The sequence below is a fragment of the Quercus robur genome, chromosome 8 (assembly GCF_932294415.1).
Source record: "Quercus robur chromosome 8, dhQueRobu3.1, whole genome shotgun sequence".
Taxonomy (NCBI): domain Eukaryota; kingdom Viridiplantae; phylum Streptophyta; class Magnoliopsida; order Fagales; family Fagaceae; genus Quercus; species Quercus robur.
The window spans coordinates 63,206,659-63,231,203 of NC_065541.1; the positions used below are offsets into that span (position 1 = coordinate 63,206,659).

At 33.0% G+C, this 24,545-nt stretch overlaps 1 pseudogene; it reads left to right on the plus strand.

The window, feature by feature from the left end:
• The first annotated feature begins 4,273 nt into the window (after positions 1-4,273).
• Positions 4,274-24,323, plus strand: LOC126696602 (probable LRR receptor-like serine/threonine-protein kinase At3g47570; annotated as a pseudogene).
• The last annotated feature ends 222 nt before the right edge of the window (positions 24,324-24,545 follow it).

Here is a 24,545-nt window from a genome sequence, read left to right on the forward strand (position 1 = left end):
CTTTAAAACTAAAACATGAGTAGTGATTTTTAATGGATTGGGGTAATAGCACAACTTTTAATAGAAAAAAAAAATTTTTGATTTAAAATTTTTTGGAGTATCACTATAGTAAAAATGCCGAAAGGAAGCAAGAAATTCCACTGAAAAATGCTACAAATACATTTGGGTTTTTTTTTTTTTTTTTTTCCAATGAGCAAGTACATTACTGTTTAGTAGAGTCTTAATACATGGGGGGATGCTCCTCCATCCAATACATCATTGTCTAGCAAACCCAGCCAGTTTTTTGCTTCAAATGCTATCTTCTCTGTTGGTCCGTTTGTTCAAGGAAAGCCACAAGAGAAAAATATATTCCTAATAGAAGAACCAACTACCAAGTAGTCTAACATCATTAAGGATGTGGCCAATGCTCAAATTGGTAGGTCCAACTGACTTTACTTCATCTATCGGACTATTAAATTCACACTCTATCTCTACTACTTGAAGCCCCAAATCCATAGAGGCCATGTACACCCTTCAATAGGCTATCTAGACTGATTATTTCTCTGAGCTTCCATATATCCCACAACAAGTGTACAGGTTGTTTGCACCAAATCCACTACTAACTTCAAAGTTTCATCCACATGCCTTTGGTTTCGATTTGACCATAATAGCCAACCTCCACCGCAACTAATACAATCAACTGGATTGGTTAAAACAATTATCAAATACTGGGAGTATAAAAATACAATCAACTGGATTGGTTAAAACAATATATCACATACTGGGAATATAAAAATACAAAACTTGGTATTATGTATATGATACCGTTGAAAGATTTAAATATCATTGCAGGCTTCTTGAATTCCACCCATCACAAAAGCCACGGCTTACATCAAATTGGCCTTTGAAATCTTGATCTCCTTCATCCCTGGAACCTGGAAAATCAAATTTCTGGACTAATTGAAAATTTGTAAATATTTCCAACTATCATCTAATGATGAAATTATTATATCTTTTCAAGAACAAAAAGGAAAACAAAGACCAAACGTTCTATATAGCAAATTTGAAACCTATCACCAAGAAAAAGAATTAAACCTATTGGAAATTCATTAATTGGTTCCAATGCAAGTAATTGGTACGCTAAAATATATTGATGAGTAGATAATGGTGATGATGAGAGAATAAAACTTTATAGGAAAAAAATAATATGAATAAATTACTTGTGTATGCTTTGAAGCTACTACCATCTCTATCAAAATTTTGAGGAGAAAAATAGAATGAAATATATTAATAAAAATAATATATAAATTTTATTATTGATGCAACGATTTCTCTAACGTTAAAGTGAAAAAATAATATTCACTCTCACAACAACTCAAAACATTTACTTAATATATTATATCATCCATACCATCCAACCACCACTTCCATTCCGGATGATCATCTCTAACCACCCTCTAAAATTTTGTGGTTGCCTATGTTTCCTGCCCAACACAAAATTCTTCGCCCCACCTTTAAACAAAACTTCACAACTTCGCAAATAATTCTTGTCACATTTAGAGATCTCAAACCAACCATTTTCATTGTAGAAACCAAAATACACACTCAGTAGTTCCACCACTATAAATTATACAACAAATTGAGCTATAGCAAATATTGGTAACACAAAATCTCATAAAGGATTTAAAAGTATATTCCAAGAGGAAAAAAACAACAAATTTTTAGTACAAATAGTTAGAGTCTACCTTTTAATTTGGAGTATGTACATGTTTTCTTAAAGAATATAATCATGTGAAACTTGAAAGCAAGTTCAAAGAATAGGTGCAGTACATAAAAGCCAGTCATTCATTTAAGTTGGAGAAAAAAAATCCATCCTGGTTCAATTGAAAAAGCATAAAAAAAATGACAGTCATGTTTTTACATCACACAAAAAATGACATTGAGAAAATAAGGCCAACAAATACATCTCACCCTGATTAAATCAACAACACAGCATCACATTCCCTACTTATCTTCCTCCTTACCACTCTCCATGTATTATGACTTCTAGAACAACAACAAAAAATCACTTACAAATTTTATCAAACGGCTTGTGTACGTGTAAGGAAAAAAAAAACTTAATGAAAAGAGAGAATTTTAAAAAGAAAAAAGAGTACCATGTTGTAGCAACACCAGCATCTGAGCATTCTATCAAACACATGTTCAGCAATCTCAAACAACTATACTAACCAACCCCAAGCTTCAAAAAAAATTCCCACAAAATCCAAAATAGTGGCAGCCCCAACATAACATTCCATAGGCTATCATATAATAAGACCCAGAGATTATAATAATTTATAAAAAGGGAAAACCAATGTAAATGAAGACGACAGTGACACTATATATCAAACGAAAACAAACCCAAAATTGAAATCAAATAGAAGAATCCCAAGAAACAAAAATCCAATAAAAATTGCATAACCAAAAAAAGGGAAAAAGAAAATCCAAACCAATGTAAAATGAAGATGAGGAAAACACTATATATCAACTAAAACAAACCCAGAATTAAAACCAAATAGAAGAATCCCAAGAAACCAAAAATCCAATAAAAATTGCATACAAAAAAAAAGGGAAAAAGAAAATCTAATTACAAAAATTTCGTGATTCTTCTTTGCCATAGATTTGACAACAAAGTAAGAAGAAGAAAACGTGGAAAACTGCAAAGAAAAAAAAAAAAAAAACTTAAATCCAGAGCAACCCGCAACCCACAACCACAAACCAACAAAATTCCATGAAAACAAAAACAAAAAAACTTAAATCCAGAGCAACCCACAACCACAAACTAACAAAATTCCATAAACAATTGAAGCGGATAGAGAGAGAGCAATATATAGAAATTAAGGAGAGTAAAAAACATGTTTTAATTACCTCAAAATAAAACATGATGGGCTGGATTGAGCGATGATGGAGAGACAAAGAGAAATCGATGTAGTGGCAGTGATCCATGGTGGCGGCGGCGGTGGGAGGATCGAGCTTTGGCGTGCCAGCGTATTAGAAAACAGAGAGGTTGTGGGGTTTAGACGTGAAGGCTGAAGAGGGAGTTGTAACTTGGATTAGGGTTCTAATTTGATAATCTATATAAATATAAATATATATATATATAATGTTAAGAAGAATTATAAGAAAAAAAAAAAAAAAAAAAAAAAAGAGGTAACGTGAAAGCTGATGGGGGGGGGGTGTGTGGGGGGATTAAATGGATAAATTCTAATATAATAAAACATCAAAAAGAATTAAAAAAAAAAAGGTGACGTGGAAAATTGTGGAGCTAGCAGAGGCTTCGGTTTTATATATATATATATATATATATATATATAGATAGATATATAGACTAGAAGTTGTTTTTAAATTTTCAAAAATCTGGTTCTTCTTTTTCGACAAGAATTCTTTGTGGAAAGATGAAAATTTCTCTTTCAAGATATTAAATTAATTGGAACTCATTAGATAAAATTGTCGTTGTTTATCACTAAATGTTCATTGAGACTAGAGAGCCACATGATTGAACAACATCATTGATCATACATTGTCAGAAGAAATCTTCAACAAATAAAACTATTTTATAACCACTGTTGGAGTGTGGCTTGGTCAGCAGTTTGAGTGATTGTCCCAAGAGGTCCTAGTGGTACACGTGGTGTGAGGTCGATGAGTCCACACCGAAAACCCCCTTTTTTTATTTAGCAAAAAATAAAACTATTTTTTATATAAGTAAAAATTAAAAACTAAATGTAAAATGAATAGTAACAGTGTAAATTTACCAGATTACTATAGCAATCATGTATTTTTACATAACTTTACTTGATCTAATGTGGGTAAATTTTGGGCTTGATTGGTTAAAATGTGATACCATTTCTATTATGCAAATACTAATTCAAGTGCTCTAAGTAATAACTTAGTTTCATTAGAATTCTGAAAACACGCTCTGCAATCAAGTCTTAATTTTAAAATTTTGGGCATTAGTAATGAATTCTCAACTAATTAATGATGGTTGACAACATATTCATTGTACTCTAGCAGTATTCCAATACAATGAATGAGTGAAATAATTTCTATTCAATTGACTAGAAGACTAATGAGGTAATGGAGACTAATGAATCCAACCATAAGAATTGACATTCTTAGCATAAGAGCATTCGCATTGGTGATACTAATAAATTAAGCTTTTAAGAACTCAAAAAGTTAATTTATCTCATATTTTCACATACATCCCATTAAAATAATATAAACAATCTATTAAAATAAAATAAAACAACTTAATGAGATGAGAGAAAGATTAGTTGCTACAAAGGTCCTTAACCTTCAACAAAAGGGTGCTTCCAAGAGTTTTATGGCTGAATGTAATGTACTAAGAAATATCCAACATAGGAATCTTGTCAAGATATTAACTCGTTGCTCGAGCATGCATTATAGTGGAAATCAATTTACAGCTCTAGTCTTTGAATTCACGACAAATGGGAGTCTAGATATTTGCCTGCATCTAAAGATAGATAGGGAAGATCAATCAAGGGGGTCTTGAGCCTTCTTCAAAGACTAAATATTGCAATTGATGTTGCTTATGCATTAGATTATCTTCACAACCATTCTGTGCAACCAATCATTCATTGTGATTTGAAGCCAAGCAATATTCTTCTTGACAATGACATGGTGGCTCATGTAAGCGATTTTGGTTTAGCAAGACTCATCTCAACTATTACTGATTCTTCTCAAAAGCAAACTAGTACAATTGGGATAAAGGGATCGATTGGCTATGCTGCTCTAGGTAAACTATCTTTCGAACTTTGTCTAATTTCTTAAAAATGCTTATGGATCTTGTTAATAATAGTTGTTTGAAACATATTGAACTATTTTTTACAATTGTCTTACTATTAGTATAAAATTTTCTTTGTATTAATATGCAGCACAGAAACACACAAACTCACAACGTGATTTATACTTTGATAAATCATAAATTTGATTAATTGACAGACATCAATTATTGACTATGCATTGGCCATGCCTTTTTTTTAGGCATTTATTTCCTCAACTCTGTATGTTGTGATGGTAGCTTGTCAATCAACTAAATCATATATGGTATAGTTGGTCTCAAAATAGATCTAATGTATTGTTTTATGTTTTTTTTACAGCATGTCAACCAACATTATTCAAGTAATGGATAATATTTGGACCCCTGATTTTATTTGAACATGGATCCAGCGAATGCATTTAGGAAGGCCAGTATCTAATGTGTGCAACATATCCATATCAATTGTAAAATAATTTGATTACATTGTCATAATCCTAACCATTAACCATGTTTCTTGTGCTTAATATAAATCAAAAAATTACATCCCAAGTTCCACCAGAGACCCTAAGGTTCTTATTCTAATGTAGAAATTATCATTTTTCTCACATGAAATTTTGAAATGATAGCATCTATCATACCCTTCTTTCTTAAGTTCAAATTCTTTTTGGTTTTTGATGAATCAAACAAATTTGCACTCTCATTAAATCCCAAATCTCATTATAACAAGAACTGCAAAATCTTCTTACATAACAAAAATTGTAGAGTATGGCATGGGCAGCAAGGTATCAACAGAAGGGGACGTGTATAGCTTTAGAGTATTTCTACTGGAGATGTTATTGGGAAAGAGACCAACTGATGAAATGTTTAAAGATGATCTTAATCTCCACAATTTTGTTAAGATGGCATTGCTAGAATGACTTGTTCAAATTGTGGACCAAACACTTTTCATAAGAGAAGTTGAAGAAATTCCAGCAACTGTAGTGGCGACTAGAGAACATAATAATGATAATGAAATTGAAGCAGATGAAGAAACTCAAAGTAATGTTAATCACTGCCAAGTGGAAGCTAATGTGTATAAGTGCTTAGTCTCAGTCCTTGAAATTGGTCTTGCATGTTCCGTTGAGTCACCAAAAGAAAGAAAGAATATGGAGGAAGTTAGCAAGGAACTACATTCAATAAAAAATGCTTTTCTTGGTTCTAGGATTTGAAGAGGTTAGAGAATCCAAGCTGAGGTCCTGCTACATTTCAAATTTGAATTTGCTTAAATAAAATTGCACATGACAATTGTCTCATAAAATGGTGATGTCCTAAGTTGAAATTTACTGGCCATTACTATTTTTTTTTTCTTTTGGGCAAATGATCTTGATTGTATAACTAAATTTTCTATATTGAATTGTTGAGTAACATATTCGATTGTTTAGGCCCGACCTTACTAGAGAAGATATTAATTTTGCATGAAATAACACACATAACTAATTTTTACTTGGATTGCACAGCAAGAAACTACCTCAAAAATTGATTTGTGGATTCTCCTTACTCTATAGTTGGATTCAACATTTATAAGTGAAATATGTTCACATGCTTGTTAGATCTTGTTTAAAAATTTTAGTGGATGATTTTGTTATCATGTTATGGCACTAATAATGCTTAAAATATATATTAATTTAATAAAATTAAGAGATTTATTTATTATGCGGTTGATATTCATTGTCAACTCAATTTGCAAAATTTTTGTCGTAAAATTAATAATAACTTTAGCATTTTCCTTTTGCTGTGCACTCTTGTTTTGGGTCATCCTTTTGTTGTAACTCGGTGACTCAACACATAGACCAGTCTGGGTCATCAATCATATCGGATGTGCACAAGATCTGGTCAAAACTGGTACAACCCGATGGGTTCTAAGCAAACTATGTGATCTGGCTGGGTTATTACAACCTTGTGAATTGTTTAAAATTATGTTAATAGGCCCATCTGATTGACTTATTTACTGTTTAATGTGTGATAATATGATAATTTAAGAAAGAGAAAACGTAAATAAATAAATGCACTTTTCAATTTCACATAGTTAATTAGCATGTAGGTATGAGTATATTTGTATATATTATATAATTTGCTTAAACTTTTTTTTTCTCTTCTTTTTTTTATATTGTTTGAGCTTTAATTTTGTATTGTTTTAAGTTTAAGTCTTTAGCCTTTTTTTTTCCTCTTCTTTTGTTTATGTAGTTTGAGATTTGCCTTCTTTTTTCTTTTCTTTTTTAATATACAAAATTTTAAGACATATAACAAGATTTTATTTAGCAAAAACTTTGTTGCAATCTTATGAAATTCGTTTATTTTGTTTGTAAATTTTATAGAATTTCTAATGCTATTTATGGGGGGTCGGGATACGGCTGCCCTGTAGACTTTGAGTCAAGAAGAAGATTCCAAAGATCCCCTTCCACGGCAATGGCTCGGCCCATATGCAAACATGGAATAGCCAAAGCCCAGAAGAAGAGAGAACATCTAGACTTATTATGAAGATAATCTAAGGTACCTATTTGTCCTAAGGTAAGATGATCTGAACGAGGAGCGACCAGCTGACTCACCAAGGATATAGCTTCGGCTATCTCCCAAAGGAACGTGAAGAAGAAGACATAGGGCCCAATGTAATAGTTACCTCTGCATTAATGAGCTCTTCCTACCTAATGTCAGCCCCATTCAATGCTGAATGACTAGCCTGAATAGTAAGACACCTCAAAAGTCTGCCTTCATGATCAAGAAATGGCAAAGGGGAGTCTGATGGGACAAATATCTCCACAAATCTAGCTAAGAGAGGAACAACTGGAAAGGAGGGAGGGGGAGTATAAAAGAAGGAAGCCACCCACAGGATGGGGGATCCATAAAAATTGAGAAGAACAAGAGAGAGAAATTAAAAGTGAGAGCAAGAACTTGTGTTTCCACTTAAAACCTTCGCTTGTACCTCGGGAAATCGATTTTCATAAATTAAAGTGTCTTTTTCTGCTTTTCTTATCTTCAATTATCTATCTTATCTTCCCATTGTGGATTTTAATCCCTTTTTATTAGAAATTAGTTGTGTTGATCAAGAACACATTCACTATTTTCCTCGGTTTGTGTTTTGACCCCCACACTATTGCTTGTGAAATCGTAATTTTGAATTATAATGGCAAGTTTATTTTAGGCAATTTTTTTTTTTGACCTGTGATTTGACCGTTAATCCACTGGTTGAATCAATAACCTAATGACCCGACTCAAAAACGGGGTCAACATTCAGTCCAGATTTAAATATTTAATAACTACGGATAGCATGTACCATATTGTTTTCCTGAAGTTCAACTTCTTTTTTGCTCATCTCAAAAAAAAAAAAAAAAAAAATCTTTTTTGCCTTTTTTTGACAAATGAAATGAATTTTCACTCTCATTACCTTCAATACTATAAACTTAACGTTTTTCTAGTAAAAAAAAAAAAAAACTGTTTACTTTGGTTCCATTAAGTCTTATTCTTTCCCCCTCAAAAAAAAAAAAAAGTCTTATTCTTTGGTTTATTTATTTATTTAATCTATAAACTTAATGCTTTGTTTACTTTCTTTTCGTTAAGGGTCATGAGCATAGTTATTGTGTTTTAAATGAGGTGGTGGATTCTACACCATAGATTTATTTATTTATTTATGGTAACCATTGATTTATTTTAAATAGACTTGGCCCTGATTTAAACTGAAATCGAGATTATACTTATCCGCGAATATTAGGGCCTGTTTGGGTAACATTTTTTCATCACTCAATTTCCGTCACTCAATTTCCATCACTCATCACTCATCACTCATAACTCATAACTCATCACTCATCACTCATCACTCATTTTTTCACACTCATTTGGCAACATCACTTTTATTTTCATCACTCAATTTTTTCACACTATTCATGGGTCCCACACCTGTCAGCCAGTACAGTAGTTTTTTTTTTTTTTTTTTTATTAATACCCAACTCACCGAAGCTTAAAAAAAAATTAAAAAAAAAAAAAAAAACCGAACAGCCAACCCAGGAAAAGAAAAAGAAAAAGAAAAAAAAAAAAAAAGAACAACGCCAACCCAGAAAAAAAAAAAAAAAAAAAAAAAAAAACAAAACCCCAACACAACAAGAAAAGAAAAAAAAAAAAAAAAAAAAAAACCTGAACGGCCAACCCAGGAAAAGAAAAAGAAAAAAAAAAAAAAAAAAAAAAAACAGCCAACGCCAACCCAGAAAAAAAAAAAAAAAAAAAAAAAAAAAAAAAAAAAAAAAAAAAAAAAAAAGTCAAAAGGTGGTCAAAAGTTGCGGCTGTGGGTCCCTCATGTGTGTTTATTTACGGAAATGCCATTGAGTTATGAGTTATGGAAACTGAAAACAGCCTTTTGTTGTTTTCAGTTTCCATAACTCATAACTCAAAAATCAGATAATTGAGTGATGGAAACAGAGTTATGGAAACAGAGTTATCGTTTGGCCAAACAACCTTTTTACCATGGGTCCCACCATTTTTGAGTTATGAGTTATGGAAACAGAGAATTGAGTTATCAAAAAACTCAATCCAAACGGCCCCTTAGTTTAAGGAGCAGAAAGCTGGTAAATATGGATACAGATCCTCTCCATTTCAAAGAGAAATGGAGAGTGTCCAGTTAATGGACAGGATTTATTTGAAATACATCTAGGGTCTAAGATGTGCCACATCAATTAAAATGTTAAAAACTTAACTCTGGAGAGCTCAACCGTGGTTAACAAAAGGGTTAACTCAGCAAACCCATCTTATTCTTATCTAAGATTCAAATATATCAAAATCACTTTTTTGCTCTCTCTCAATTTCTCTTCTCCATCGCCGTCTCGCTCAACCTTGCCGTTGCCACTGCCACAATCATCAACTTATGCCAAGCCACCGTTGTTTCTTCGACCACGTCTCACACCAGCCTAACATCACCGAACCCACTGCTTGGTAAAATTTCTCAATCTTATTTCTTCTTTATGAGCTCTATTTGGTTGCTTGGAAAACAAAGGAAAATAAATTAGTATACTGCCATTTTTTTTTTTTTTTGATTTCGTCATGTTGAGTTTGGTTTCTATTCTCTTTGTATTTTTTTTTTTTTTTTTTTTTTTTTTTGGGTTTTGAGCTTTGGGATTGTTTGAAAACAAAACAGTTGGTGGGTGTTTAAGCTTTGCAAGGTTTATGGTTTGTTTTGATCTGAATCCGTTCCAAAAGGTATGAGATTTTTGGGTTGTTTTGATACCGCACCCAAGTTTCTTGAGACCAGGATGAAAAATCTGAAAAACGAAAACAACAAGCAAAGCTAATACTGGAAGGGTGTGGGAGGAAATAGAATTATGATCAAAATACAAGCTTGCTGTTTTACTTAATCATAATTGTTCACTCGATTAATTTTTAATTGTTCACTCTACTATGAAAGGTTTTAGGGAATGTATTGTGTTTTTAATTGTTCACTCTATTATGAAAGGTTTTGGGGAATGTATTGTGACTGTTTCTTTGTTTCTTTGTCATGCTACTGATTGCAAAATTGGGTGTGTGTAAATTTTCCTTTGTAGGAATGAAATGCACATAATTATATTTTGATGATGAACTGCTAAAGAAAACATTCAGCCTATGGCTGGATTTATGTTTACTGGTTGTTGGCTATTGATATACACTGGCTTTTTAGGGTGAGGCAGATGAATTTTTGATTTTCAAAAATCTGAGTTGTTGGGATTCTTGAGAACCCTTTTGTGGTTGGTATTTGAAGCTCTTATAGGAAAAATAATTGAATTTCCTGGCTGTTTTTTGTCCCTCTCTTTTTGTAGATTGGTTCTTGTATTGGCCTTTTGGTTATCCATTTGGAAAGTTTGCATAATTTTTTGGACAGGTTCTGTTATTGGTTTCTCTATAATTCTAAAGGATTGAGATTTGTTAATATTGCTTGTAGGTTTCATTGATCCTAATCATTAGTAATTTGGAAGGGCCTTTGGAGCTATGATACATCCCAAAGCTTTGATACCAAAAGAACTTATAAAACAAAGAAGCATCATACATTCGTACCAAGAGATGGGGCAAGTTGTTTAACACGAGGCAAGTCGAAGTGATCAAGCTAAGATTGAAAATTGTAGACTTTGGATGGAATGTATAATCAAGAAGCAAGAGGTGGAATGTATAGTCAAGCAATAAGCACACCAATTGTAGAAGTTTCATGTTATTATAATCATATAATCAAAGTGTTTATTTCAATGGAATTCTTGTTATGTGATCAAAGTGTACATTTTAATAAAATTTGTTCTTTTTTTTTTATTAAATTCTCTTATTGTCTACTCTGTTGGATTGAATTTTGATTGTAATGCCAAGTAACTCATAGGGGTGCAACCCAAGTACATAGATTAGCTAAGCAATGTAAAAGAAAGTGGGAAATTGATCCACTCCTAATAGCATAACAATTATGCAGAAAACAACAACTTCTACAGAAAGTTGGTTCTGAAGTACTAAGGCCTGCCTGACATACTTATATCCCAATCTACAATAGATTTATGCAACTAGGCTGGTAAACAAGGATACCCAAAATCACGTTTATAATGAGCTTCAAATGAACTTTAGTATATAAACAAATTAAAAAGAATTTTAAAAATCTATACTAAACAAAATAAATCCTCACTTTCTAGCAATAAATCCCCAAACCAAAGGAAATCACTATATTATGTTCTTAGTTCAATGAAATACTGAATTATTAAATAAATAAATAAATTCTAATTGCTTTTTGCCCAAACCAAAGGAAATTACATCAAAGTATCTATTCACACAGTATATGGAAATATTCAAAGGACTAATAAAATTTGTTCATTTTTTATTATATTCCTTTCTTGTCTACTCTGTTGGATCAAATTTCATGTGACATCAAAATTGATCAATTTGAAGCAATTGCTCAAGTTGTCCTACAAGCGAACACATCAAATCTAAATCTTTACTAAAACTAAAAATAAGCCTTGCTAGCTTCAAAATACATTGTCTTCAATTGGTCATGGAATACTTCAAAACCTTTTCTTGATAACAAGTGTGTAAAATTTGGTACATGAAGCTTTGCATATATCTTGCGCTTGACTTCTTGAACAACTATAACCTTCTCTACAGACTTTTGTACAGATATCCTTCTCTTCAGACTTTTTAATAGATGGCTGCTAGCTGCTTCAACTCATTTTCTATAAAAATAAAAATCAAATGCATTATGACAAAAATACATACCATCAAATGAAAGTTCTACACATATGGCAAATACACTATAACAAACTATAAGTGATTCATATACTCAACCATGATAAATAGCTATGATACATAAAGCATATGATATAATGTAGGAGTAAATTCAAGCATGCCAAGATGCAAAACTAATGTGATAAAAAATTAAATGATAATTCTACAAAGCACTACTGATAACAAGTAAGGTTAGGGACAAATTTCAGCAAGATACTTAAAAGTATTGTTAATGCACAAAGAAGTTCAAAGAAGCATGTTTTGCATTAAACCAATCATCAAGCATTATTGTTAACCAAGTTCTTAAATTTAGAATTAATGCCAAGAACTGCAGCAACCATTCTTGAGGTAAAATTGATAAAGGTATGGGAAGGGTGGAATTTTTTTATAGAAGAATTTGATAATGGAATGAACATATCACAAAGCAGTTCTATACCACAGAAGAGTTACAGCTCGAAAGAGCATTTAACCCCATATTGACTTCTTCCTATTAGAACCTAAAAGTGTTAACATTGACAAGTTAATTTGAAAGTAAAAGGTTTAATTCAGCTTATAAGCTAAACTGGTAGAAGTTAATGACCAATTAAAAATGGATCTACGTTCATAATAGAGTGAACAATTAAAAATTAATCGAGTGAACAATTATGATTAAGTAAAACAGCAAGCTTGTATTTTGATCATTAATTCTATTTCCTCCCACGCCCTTCCAGTATTAGCTTTGCTTGTTGTTTTCGTTTTTCAGATTTTTCATCATAGTCTCAAGAAACTTGGGTGCGGTATCAAAACAACCCAAAAATCTCATACCTTTTGGAACGGATTCAGATCAAAACAAACCATAAACCCTGCAAAGCTTAAACACCCACCAACTGTTTTGTTTTCAAACAATCCCAAAGCTCAAAAAAAAAAAAAAAAAACACTCAGAGAATAGAAACCAAACTCAACATGACGAAATTAAAAAAAAAAAAAAAAAAGCAATATATTAATTTGTTTTCCTTTGTTTTCCAAGCAACCAAACAGAGCTTATAAAGAAGAAATAAGATTGAGAAAATTTATCGAGCAGTGGGTTCAGTGATGTTAGGCTGGTGTGAAACGTGGTCGAAGAAACAATGGTGGCTTGGCATACGTTGGTGATTATGGCAACGGTGACGGCAAGGTTGAGCGAGACGGTGATGGAGAAGAGAAATTGAGAGAGAGCAAAAGAGTGATTTTGATATATTCGAATCTCAGATAAGAATAAGATGGGTTTGCTAAGTTAACCCTTTTGTTAACCACAGTTGAGCTTTCCAAAGTTAAGTTTTTAACATTTTAATTGACGTGGCACATCTTAGACCTTAGATGTATTTCAAATTAATCATGTCCATTAACTTGACACTCTCCATTTCTCTTTGAAATGGAGAGGATCCGGATTCGGTAAATATATCCTCATCCGTTTCTGTCCCACCTTGGCCTCTCATTGTAAGGCCAACTTATCTTGACTTCATATGTATAACTACAACCAAGTGAAGTTGGTTATTCATTTGCATATCTGAGACCAAAACATCTCCCAACCTTCTGCTTCTCAAACCAAATGAAGCTATACCATACCAATTTATTTGCATTTTGGCCTATACTCCTCTTTTCTATAAGCCTACTATGCTTATTGCAACTGTACGTATTTAGACCCCTTAAAAACAACCAAATTAACCTAGTTATTTAGCCAAGTGATTAACTTAGGTAAATTATGCAAGTCTAGGTTAACACAGATAAATCATATCATTGAACAGTGCGAAAAATAAATAACACAACGATATGATAACCTAGGAAAACCAAACCGGTAAAAAACCTGGGGAGGATTTAACCTAGCTATCCTTAAGATAAAAAGAAAATCTCCTATGAAAGAATTGAATTTTGTACAATAGAACTTAGACCACTAACATTCTATTACTACCTCGAGTAGAAAACTTACTACCACGACCCCATGATAGTTGCGAGTCCACGAACTACTTTTTTCTTTGATCTGCAGCAACCACAAGTTCTCCTACTTGTGACTTTGAGACTCCACTCAAAGGTTTTGGATCTTCTTGAAAGTTCTTTATGCAGCAACTGAAACCACCATCAAGTTCTTGATGCAAATCTTGATTTTGATAGCTTTATGTGCGTGTATGAAGGTAAACACCTTTCAGATCTCACAAAAGATTCAACACACAACTCAACAAAGACCTTAGAGAGCTTTTGGGTACAAAACCCTAGATCTACAAAAAAAGGCACAAGATGCACTCTAATCTCTCTCTAAAAGCCCTTTTAAAAACGTGCTTAGGGTTTCATTTATATACTTGGAGAAGTAGATCTGAAACTCTAATCCTTAATGGGCTTGAACTATTGTTTGGGCTTAATTCAAATTCTACAGATACGATTCTTGATCGATCAAGCCTTACTTTCAATCAATCGAGCTTTGCAATTTTGCACAGTAAGTTTTTGCATTCAGCTCAATTTAAACTATAACAAATAAACTTTGAGCAAGCCTAAACCTAGACTCATTGTTTTGATCATGGTTTGCCAACATATACAAAGTGAAGTTCTAATACATTAGTTCATAAAGTCTTAGAACCTAACAAACCCCTTTGACAATCCGTGACAAAACACATCACAAAGATAAAATGCTCAAAGTTAAAAACAGCCCATTCTATTAAAAAAGCCCTAATTACAATTCAACCAAAACCACTATCTATCAGTTGCTAAAGTAGACAGCAACCATGACTGAATTAACTTGTAAATTCCTGAAACACTTAACAAACACATAAATGCATGTGTGGAAAATACAAGTAAAACAAAATAAACAAACTAAAGCAAATAACAAATATGCAAACTAACTCTCCCCCTAAGTTAGATACATAAAAAAAAAAATATATATATATATATATATATTATTTTCTCCCCCTTTCAAAAACAATTTCAACTCCCTCTAAACAAAACAAATAGGATTCCCACATATTCCCACATTTCATCTAAATCTCCCCCCTTTTTGTCACGTATTGACAAAGACAACTCAAATAAAGAGTAAACAGAAAACATACACAACAAAAGTCAAGAGAAAATAAAAAATCAAGGAAACAAATGAAGAGCAACAACTCCCCTTATGAACACCTGTTAGGTTTTAAAAACAGATTTCATTCCTATAAAAATAGGAAAAACAAAACAAATTTTGGGAAAAACAGTTTTGGGGAAAATTTAGGAGGTGGGGATAAATAAAAAGACACAAACCAAACTTAAAAAAATTAAGTTGAGGATACACATGAACACAAATATTCTCTCTTTTAATAAGTGCAAACTTGACACTATGTGACCCATAAACAAATGGTCTTGTGAACTCAAATCAAGTAGAGAAAATATTTGAACAATTATTATCCATCATATCTCAAAAAAAATTTCCTAAGTTTTCAGCACTTCACACTTCAAGAAAAATAGCATATACTAAAATGTACAAGGACTCAAAAATTAATCAATCAATTTTTAAATCAAGTTGAGTATCCAATTTAGCAAAGTGTATGCATGTTATGTGTGAAAACAATGAGAGATATAACTGCAAAACTGCAAGATAGATATAAAAAACAATACAATGCATGTCAATCCTAAACATAAATGATGCATGAAAAAAAATTTGGTCAAAAATCTAAAAACTGAAAATTTTCAAATTTCAATCGATCGAGTACCAATCGAGTCAGGCAGATTCAAACCAAAAATTTAAGCGCAATTTCAATCAGTCGAGCAACAGCTTCGATCGATCGAAAATCTGGAAAAATGAGTATTTTGAAAAACATAGCAAGTTTATGCAGAAATCACTCAAAACAAATAATTTCATGAATGAAATACATAAGAATGAGTTTAAAAGTTTTTCAAAAACATTTGTTTTCAACCCAAAACTTCAAAAACAAGATTTTCACACTTTTTTTTTTTTTCGAATTTTCAATCAATGAATATATTTTGTATTAAACACCAGAGAAAACATAATCTTGGATGGCCAAACCAAATTCACACACAATTTCATGTACTAAGTTTAGCAAATAATAACTTGTGTAGTGTGTGCAACTAGTAAAAGCATGAGACACATGTGAGGTAATAAGTAGATAGTAATCAATCACAATTTCTACATTTTCATCACATAAGTTTGAAAGTGACTATCACCTAAAGAGTTACATCATATAACTCTCACATCTCCTAGAAAACAAGTTTGTAATCATGTAATTTTTTTTATTTTGCCTCATAATGTACACACCAATTTTATTTCTTTGTTTCATCTTTATTATAGCCCAATAATGTACACACCAATTTTATTATTAATCCGAGACTACATCTTATGTTCTTTTTGTGCATGTGCTACACTTTCTCAAGCACAAAATCTTAAGATATGCACTAAGGTGTTCATGATTGGCTAGTAAACAGTGGTGAGATGGTATTTATGACTTTCTCTTAGGATTTTTTAATCTTTACAATCAAAAACATGTGACTTCAAAATCAAGATCATATGATCAAAAACTATAAACACTCTCACACAACATGCACTACATAGCTAAAACTAGCAAAGTGCATAAAAAATAAGCTCATCCAAGCTAAACAAGGTACACAGACATGTTATGCATAGGGATGGCAACGGGTCGGGTTCGGGCCGGGTTTTTCCATACCCGGACCCGACCCGCGGGCCAAGACCCACGGCCCGGACCCGGCCCGTTTACTAAACGGGTTTTTTTCTAGGGCCCAGACCCGCCCCACCGGGCTCCACGGGCCCCGCGGGCCCCGTCCAGCTAGGCCAAATTTGGGCCTAATTCTCGGACCAAATCATGGCCCAATCACAACCAATTTTTTTTTAACGCCCAGATGCCAAAAATAGGCCCAACCAGTTTAAAATGTGAAGGGGAAAAAAATTAAAAAAAAAAATCTCACACCAAATCAGCTTGTGTAAAGATCTTGAGTATATGCATATGCATTATGCCATAGTGTAAGATTTTTTTTCCTTTTTTTTTTTTTTTTGTAAAAAAAAGAGGAAACAAATCAGTTCTTTTTTTTTTCTTTTTTATTTTTTTTATATTATTTTTTAATACAAATTTTTCACCATTAAAAAAAAAAAAAAAAAAAAAAAAAAAATACAAATCACAATCCCAAACATGAACAGAAACACAAATCAGCTTGATTTTTTGCTCTTCTCTGTTAATACATAATTTTTACTAAAAGAAAAAAAAACACAAATCACAAAAAAAAAAAAAAAAACCCTATTTTGATTCTTTTGTATCTGATACCGTCGTCGTCTCGTCGATGTCGCCGAGCGACATACGCGCCACGGCGGCGTGCGCAGCTGAGGCTAGGTTGCATAGATCGTCGGAGGAAGACATCACTGTTTTGATTGACACAGATGACTAGATGAGTCTTACAATCAGCCAACAAGGAAAAACATCCGCTGGCCTTTGAAGGATCTGGTGCGATCGGCTGTGCCTGGAGAGTGAAAGTGAGTCCGTGAGGGGGGCGACAACCATGCGTGAGACGGAGCGTGAGGTGTGAGGCCCTGAGACGGAGCATGGCTACGTGAGGTGTGAGGCCGTGTGCTGTGTAAGGCAGTGAGGGGCGAGGGTGAGGACTGAAAAGGTTTGAGCAGAAATGAGGGAGAGGAGGCTGGAGGCGTGAGCTGAGAAATGAGGGAGTTAGGGTTTGTGTTCTGTTTAGCTATATATATATAGGGGGGGTTTTTAGTAATTTTATGGTAACCGGGTCTTAACCGGGTCTTATCTGGGTCGGGTTTCGGATTTTTTTTTTTTATAAAACCCGAACCCGACCCGGATCCGCTTCGGGTTTTTTTTTTTAAAACCCATACCCGATCCTATTCTTTATCGGACCGGGTAAAATCCGGCCCATTAAGATCGGGCCGGACCGGGTATCCACGGGTCGGATCTAAATTGCCATCCCTAGTTATGCAAAGATAATAGGTCAACTTCAATTACATATTCATGATGTGTAATACAAAACACATAAAAATATTTATGGTTTAAAAAAATTTTATGACCAAAACTAAAAGCACACATTATGCTTAATGAATAAAATGCAAAAACAATGCATGACAGTGCTAAACTAAGTTATAGAGGGTACACAAACAAAAAATATCAATTTCTTAATTAAGTACAAACTAGTACATACTCACATAAAATCAAAAATAGCTTAGCACTTATACAACACATACTATTCAAGTTTCTCCATAATGTCAAGCATGTTCTAAATCAACAGAGAGATATCATAATTCATATAATCCTCAAGAAAAATAAAACAAGACTCAAAATAAAATATTTTTGTCTTTTTGAAAAATTTTCAATGTTTTTGGATTTCTTTTGTAATAATAATAAAAAAAAAACAACCTAAAAAAAACAAAACAACCAAAAACAGAAACAAAACATGTCCACAAATAATTGAAAGAATTAAATCAAGGACAAGTAAACAACACTCACCTTAGCAAGTCTTTTCTCACCCATATAGCACGAATCTTCGACTTTGTAGGTGAAAATCCATGAGAAGCAGAATGTATTTGAGGGATTACACCAATCTTCTGAGAAAGACTGAAATCCTGTAAATTCCTTTCACAAGCCAACAAGCTTAAATTTTTCAAAAGAATATGAAACAATTTATATGGACTTATGGTAAGAGAAATATCATCACATATCGTAGATTAAAATACAAAATTTTTAAATTTCAATTTATGACAACTAGAACGAATGTGACCAAAGACACCACAAAAGTGACAAACAAGAACAAATTTAGGAACATCAGTATTCCTAACAACAAATCTAATCTCAGATTTTGGTTTTTGCCTAACATCAGTATTCCTAATAACAAAGAACAATTTGGTCTAATATGACCAACAACACCACAAATGTGACAAGTAGGCACAAAAACAGATTTATTATACTCTCTAATAGTACGTTTAGATATAGGTTTAGAAACTTCAGTGTCTTCATCGGAATTTTTACCTTTGTCTAACCTAGCAAAATAAGCATTTTCTTTATTATTCCTCTTGAAATGAGGGATATAAACTTTCTCATTTTTAGGCTAAAGAGAAACAGAAACACTTCTATTATCAACAACAGGCTTGGTACTAGTCAAATTTTCAATTTTAGCTTTAGATTCAACTAACTCTTGTTCCAAGCTTTTCATCTTCTCATCTTGAGAGGAAATTTGATTATCGAAAATTCATTCTTTTTATTAGATTCATCTAATTTAACAACCAATTCCTCTTTTCCAAGATTAGCCAATTTTAACTCTTCCTTGAATTTCTTAGCAATTTTCATAGATTTCAATAATTCCTTACGAAGAGTTTCATAGGCATCAATAAGATCAACAGAAACAACAGTGTCCTTTTTATTCAAATCATCACAATCAAAAACAGTAAGACACTTAAAATTATCCATGATAACAGGAATCAAGGATCAACTCTAGGTATAATAACCTAAATCAAGAGCTAACCCGCTTTGATACCACTTGTACATTTTAGACCCCTTAAACATAACCAGATTAACCTAGTTATTTAGCCAAGTGATTAATTTAGGTAAATTATGCAAGTCTAGGTTAACATAGATAAATCATATCATTGAACAGTGCAGAAAATAAATAACACAATGATATGATAACCTAGGAAAACCAAACCAATAAAAAACTTGGGGAGGATTTAACCTAGCTATCCTTAAAGTAAAAAGCAAATTCACTATGAAAGAATTGAAGTTTGTACAATAAAACTTAGACCACTAACATTCTATTGCTACCTCGAGTAGAGAACTTACTACCACGACCCCATGATAGCTCCGAGTCCACGGACTACTTCTTTCTTTGATCTGCAGCAACCACAAGTTCTCCTACTTGTGACTTTGAGATTCCACTCAAAGGTTTTGGATCATCTTGAAAGTTCTTTATGCAGCAACTGAAACCACCATCAAGTTCTTGATGCAAATCTTGATCTTGATAGCTTTATGTGCATGTATGAAGGTAAACACCTCTCAGATCTCACAAAAGATTCAACATACAACTCAACAAAGACCTTAGAGAGTTTTTGGGTACAAAACCCTAGATCTACAAAAAAAGGCACAAGATGCACTCTAATCTCTCTCTAAAAGCCCTTTTAAAAACATGTTTAGGGTTTCCTTTATATACTTGGAGAAGTAAATCTGAAACTCTAATCTTTAATGGGCTTGAACTGCTATTTGGGCTTAATTCAAATTCTGCAGATACGATTCTCGATCGATCGAGCTTTGCAATTTTGCACAGTAAGTTTTTGCATTCAGCTCAATTTACACTATAACAAATAAAATTTGAGCAAGCCTAAACCTAGACTCATTGTTTTGATCATGGTTTGCCAACATATACAAATTGAAGCTCTAATACATTAGTTCCTAAAGTTTTAGAACCTAACAGCAACCTACCATGACTGCCATCCCTCCAACAAATGAGATTGATCATTCGGCTTTGCTTAAATTCAAAGAATCAATCACTGACACATATATGATGTTGAGCTCATGGGATGATTCTATGCACTTCTGCCACTAGTCTAGAATCACATGTGGTCGACGACACCAAAAAGTCACGGCCTTGGACCTACAAGGCTATAAGTTACGAGGATCCATATCACCTTACATCAGTAACCTCACCTTCCTTAGAATTATCAATCTCTGAAACAATAGCTTCTATGGCAAAATCCCACATGAAGTTGGTCATTTGTTCCGACCGCAACAGCTCTGTCTTAACAATAACACATTGGAAGGTGAAGTACCATCCATCTTATCCAACTACTCCCATGCTAGAATCATAAATTTTAATTGGAATGAACTTAATGGGAAAATTCCAGCAGAGTTAGGCTCTTTGAAGAAGCTTGAAACGCTTGGGCTTCGTGCAAACAATCTGAAAGGAAGAATTCCCCCATCTTTGGTAATCTTTCATCAATTAGAGATTTATCTCTAGCAGTTAACAAATTGGTGGGAAATATACCATATCGCATTGGTCATCTAAAAAGCTTAGTCCATTTCAGCATTTCAGCCAATAAAATCTCAGGGACAATCCCTTCCTCCCTTTACAATATATCATCTCTCCAAATATTCTCAGTCTCAATAAACCAACTTAACGATACATTGCCAGCCAACATTGGCCTCACTCTCCCTAATCAAAAAGTACTTTTATTTGATTCTAATGAATTCTCTGGGCCAATTCCTATTTCATTATGCAATGCGTCTCGGCTTCAAAGTATTGGTCTTGATGAAAACAATTTTTTTGGATTAGTTCCAACTAATTTGGGAAATCTGCCAGATCTTCGATCGCTAGACTTGAGTAACAATTACCTAGGAAGGAGCCTGGATTTCTTAAAATCTTTGACCAATTGTAGTAAACTAGATATATTGGATTTAGGTACAAACCAATTTGGAGCTGTTTTGCCTATACCTGTAGGCAACTTGTCAACTCAACTTACTAAATTATATTTTAAAAGCAATGAAATTTCTGGAACTATTCCGGTAACATTAGGGAATCTTGTCAACTTAATTGCCTTAGGCTTGGAGTATAATCTTTTCATAGGCCTCATTCCCACTATTTTCGAGAAGTTTCAGAAAATTCAAGCATTGGCTTTAAATGGAAATAGATTGTCAGGAGAGATACCAACCTCCATAGGCAACCTTAGTTATTCCTACTCGATTTAGATGAAAATAGATTAGAAGGAAGTATACCTGCAAGTCTAGGTAATTACCAAAATTTACAGATCTTAGACATTTCACAAAATAATCTTAGTGGATTCATCCCCTCGCAGCTTATTGGTCTATCTTCCCTTTCTATACTACTTAACTTGTCTTACAACTCATTTACCGGCAAACTACCTTTTGAAGTAGGCAATCTGAAAAATATTAACCAACTTGATATCTCTGAGAATAATTTGTCTGGGGAAATTCCTAGCTACATAGGAAATTGTTTGAGCTTGGAGTACCTTAGCTTGCAAGGTAATTCCTTTGAAGGATCCTTACCTTCATCTATAGCTTTTTTAAAAGGCCTCAAATTCCTTGATGTTTCAAGAAACAACCTGTTAGGCTCAACTCCAAAGGGTTTAGAAAAGCTTCCTTCTTTAAAAAAATTGAACCTCTCATTCAATGATATCGAGGGTGAGGTGTCAACAGAGGGAGTTTTAAAAAATGGAAGTGCTATATCAATGATTGGAAAGACTAAACTTTGTGGTGGTGTTTCAAACTGATGTTGCCTCCATGTGCAATTAAAGTCATGAAACCTAAAAAGTCCCTTTCATTCAAACTTAAAATTGCAATCATTGTTGTCGTTGCATGTTTCCTTCTGTTTTCATTCATTCTTTTTCTTCATTGGAGGAAAATATCAAAAAAGAATTCATCTTCTTTGGGCTTAACAATAGACCTCCTTCCAAATGTTTCTTATAAAATGCTTTATCAAGCAACTAATGGATTTTCTCCTAGTAACTTAGTTGGGACTGGCAATTTTGGCTTTGTATATATAGGATTTCTTCTCCCCGAGGAAAGATTAGTTGCTATAAAGGTCCTTAACCTTCAACGAAAGGGTGCTTCCAAGAGTTTTATGGCTGAATGTAATGTACTAAGAAATATCCGACATAGGAATACCATCAAGATATTTACATGTTGCTCAAGCATGGATTACAGTAGGAATCAATTTAAAGCTCTAGTCTTTGAATTCATGACAAATGGGAGTCTAGATATTTGGCTTCATCCAAAGATAGACAGGGAAGATCAATCAGGGGTCTTAAGCCTTCTTCAAAGACTAAATATTGCAATTGATATTGCTTGTGCATTAGATTATCTTCACAACTATTATGTGCAACCAATCATTCATTGTGATTTGAAGCCAAGCAATATTCTTCTTGACAATGACATGATTGCTCATCTAAGTGATTTTTGGTTTAGCGAGACTCCTCTCAACCATTACTGATTCTTCTCAAAAACAAACTAGTACAATTGGGATAAAGGGATCTATTGGCTATCCTGCTTCAGGTAATTATCTTTCCAACTGTGTCTAATTTCTTAAAAATGATTATAGATCTTGTTAATAATAGTTGTTCAAAACATATTGAATTGTACTTCTCCCCATAACATATTGAGCTATTTTTTGAAATTATCTTACTATTAATATAAAATTATCTTTGTATTAATATGCAACATAGAAACACACAAACTCACGGCATGATTCATACCTTGATAAATCATAAATTTGATTAATTGACAGACATCAATTATTGACTATCCATTGGCCATGCCTTTTTTTTTAGGCATTTATTTCCTCAACTCTGTATGTTGTGATGATAGCTTGTCAATCAACTATATCAGATATGTTATAGCTGGTCTCAAAACAGATCTAATGTTTTGTTTTATGTTTTTTGTCATTGCATGTCAACCACCATTAATCAAGTAATGAATAATAATAGGACACCTGATTTTATTTGAACATGGGTCTAGCGAAGCCATTTAGGAAGGCCAGTACCTAATGTATGCAACATATCGATATCAATTGTAAAATAATTTGATTACATTGTCATAATCGTAACCATTAACCATATTTCTTCTGCTTCATATATATATATATATATATATATAAAAGAAAAAAAAAATTCCACCAAAGGCCCTATGGTGCTATTCTAATGTAGAAATTATCATTTTTCTCACATGAAATTTTGAAATGACAGCATCTATCATACCCTTCTTTCTGAAGTTCAAATTCTTTTTGGTTTTTGATGAATCAAATGAATTTGCACTCTTATTAAATCCCAAATCTCATTATAACATGGAGTGCAAAATCTTCTTAGATATCATAAATTGTAGAGTATGGCATGGGCAGCAAGGTATCAACTAAGGGGGACGTGTATAGCTTTGGAGTATTTCTACTGGAGATGTTTTTGGGAAAAAGACCAACTGATGAAATGTTTAAAGATGATCTCAATCTCCATAGTTTTGTTAGGATGGCATTGCCAGAACGACTTGTTCAAATCGTGGACTCAACACTTCTCATAAGAGAAGTTGAAGAAATGCCAGCAACCGTAGTGGCAGCTAGAGAATATTATAATGATAATGAAATTGAAGCAGATGAAGAAACTCAAGGTATTGTCAACCACAGCCAAGTGAAAGCTAATGTGTATAAGTGCTTAGTCTCAATCCTTGAAATTGGTCTTGCATGCTCTGTGGAGTCGCAAAAGGAAAGAATGAAAATGGAGGAAGTTAGCAAGGAACTACATTCAATAAAAAATGCTTTTCTAGGTTCTAGGATTTGAAGAGGTTAATGGATCCAAGTTGAGGTCCTAAGTTGTAATGCTACATTTCAATTTCAAATTAGCTTAAATAAAATTGCAAATGAGAATTGCCTCATAAAATGGTGATGTCCTAAGTTGTAATATACTGGTCATTATGGTCTTTTTTTTTTTTTTTTTTGGATAGATGATCTTGATTGTACAACTAAATTTTCTTCTTTATCAAAATGTTGGAGTAACATATTC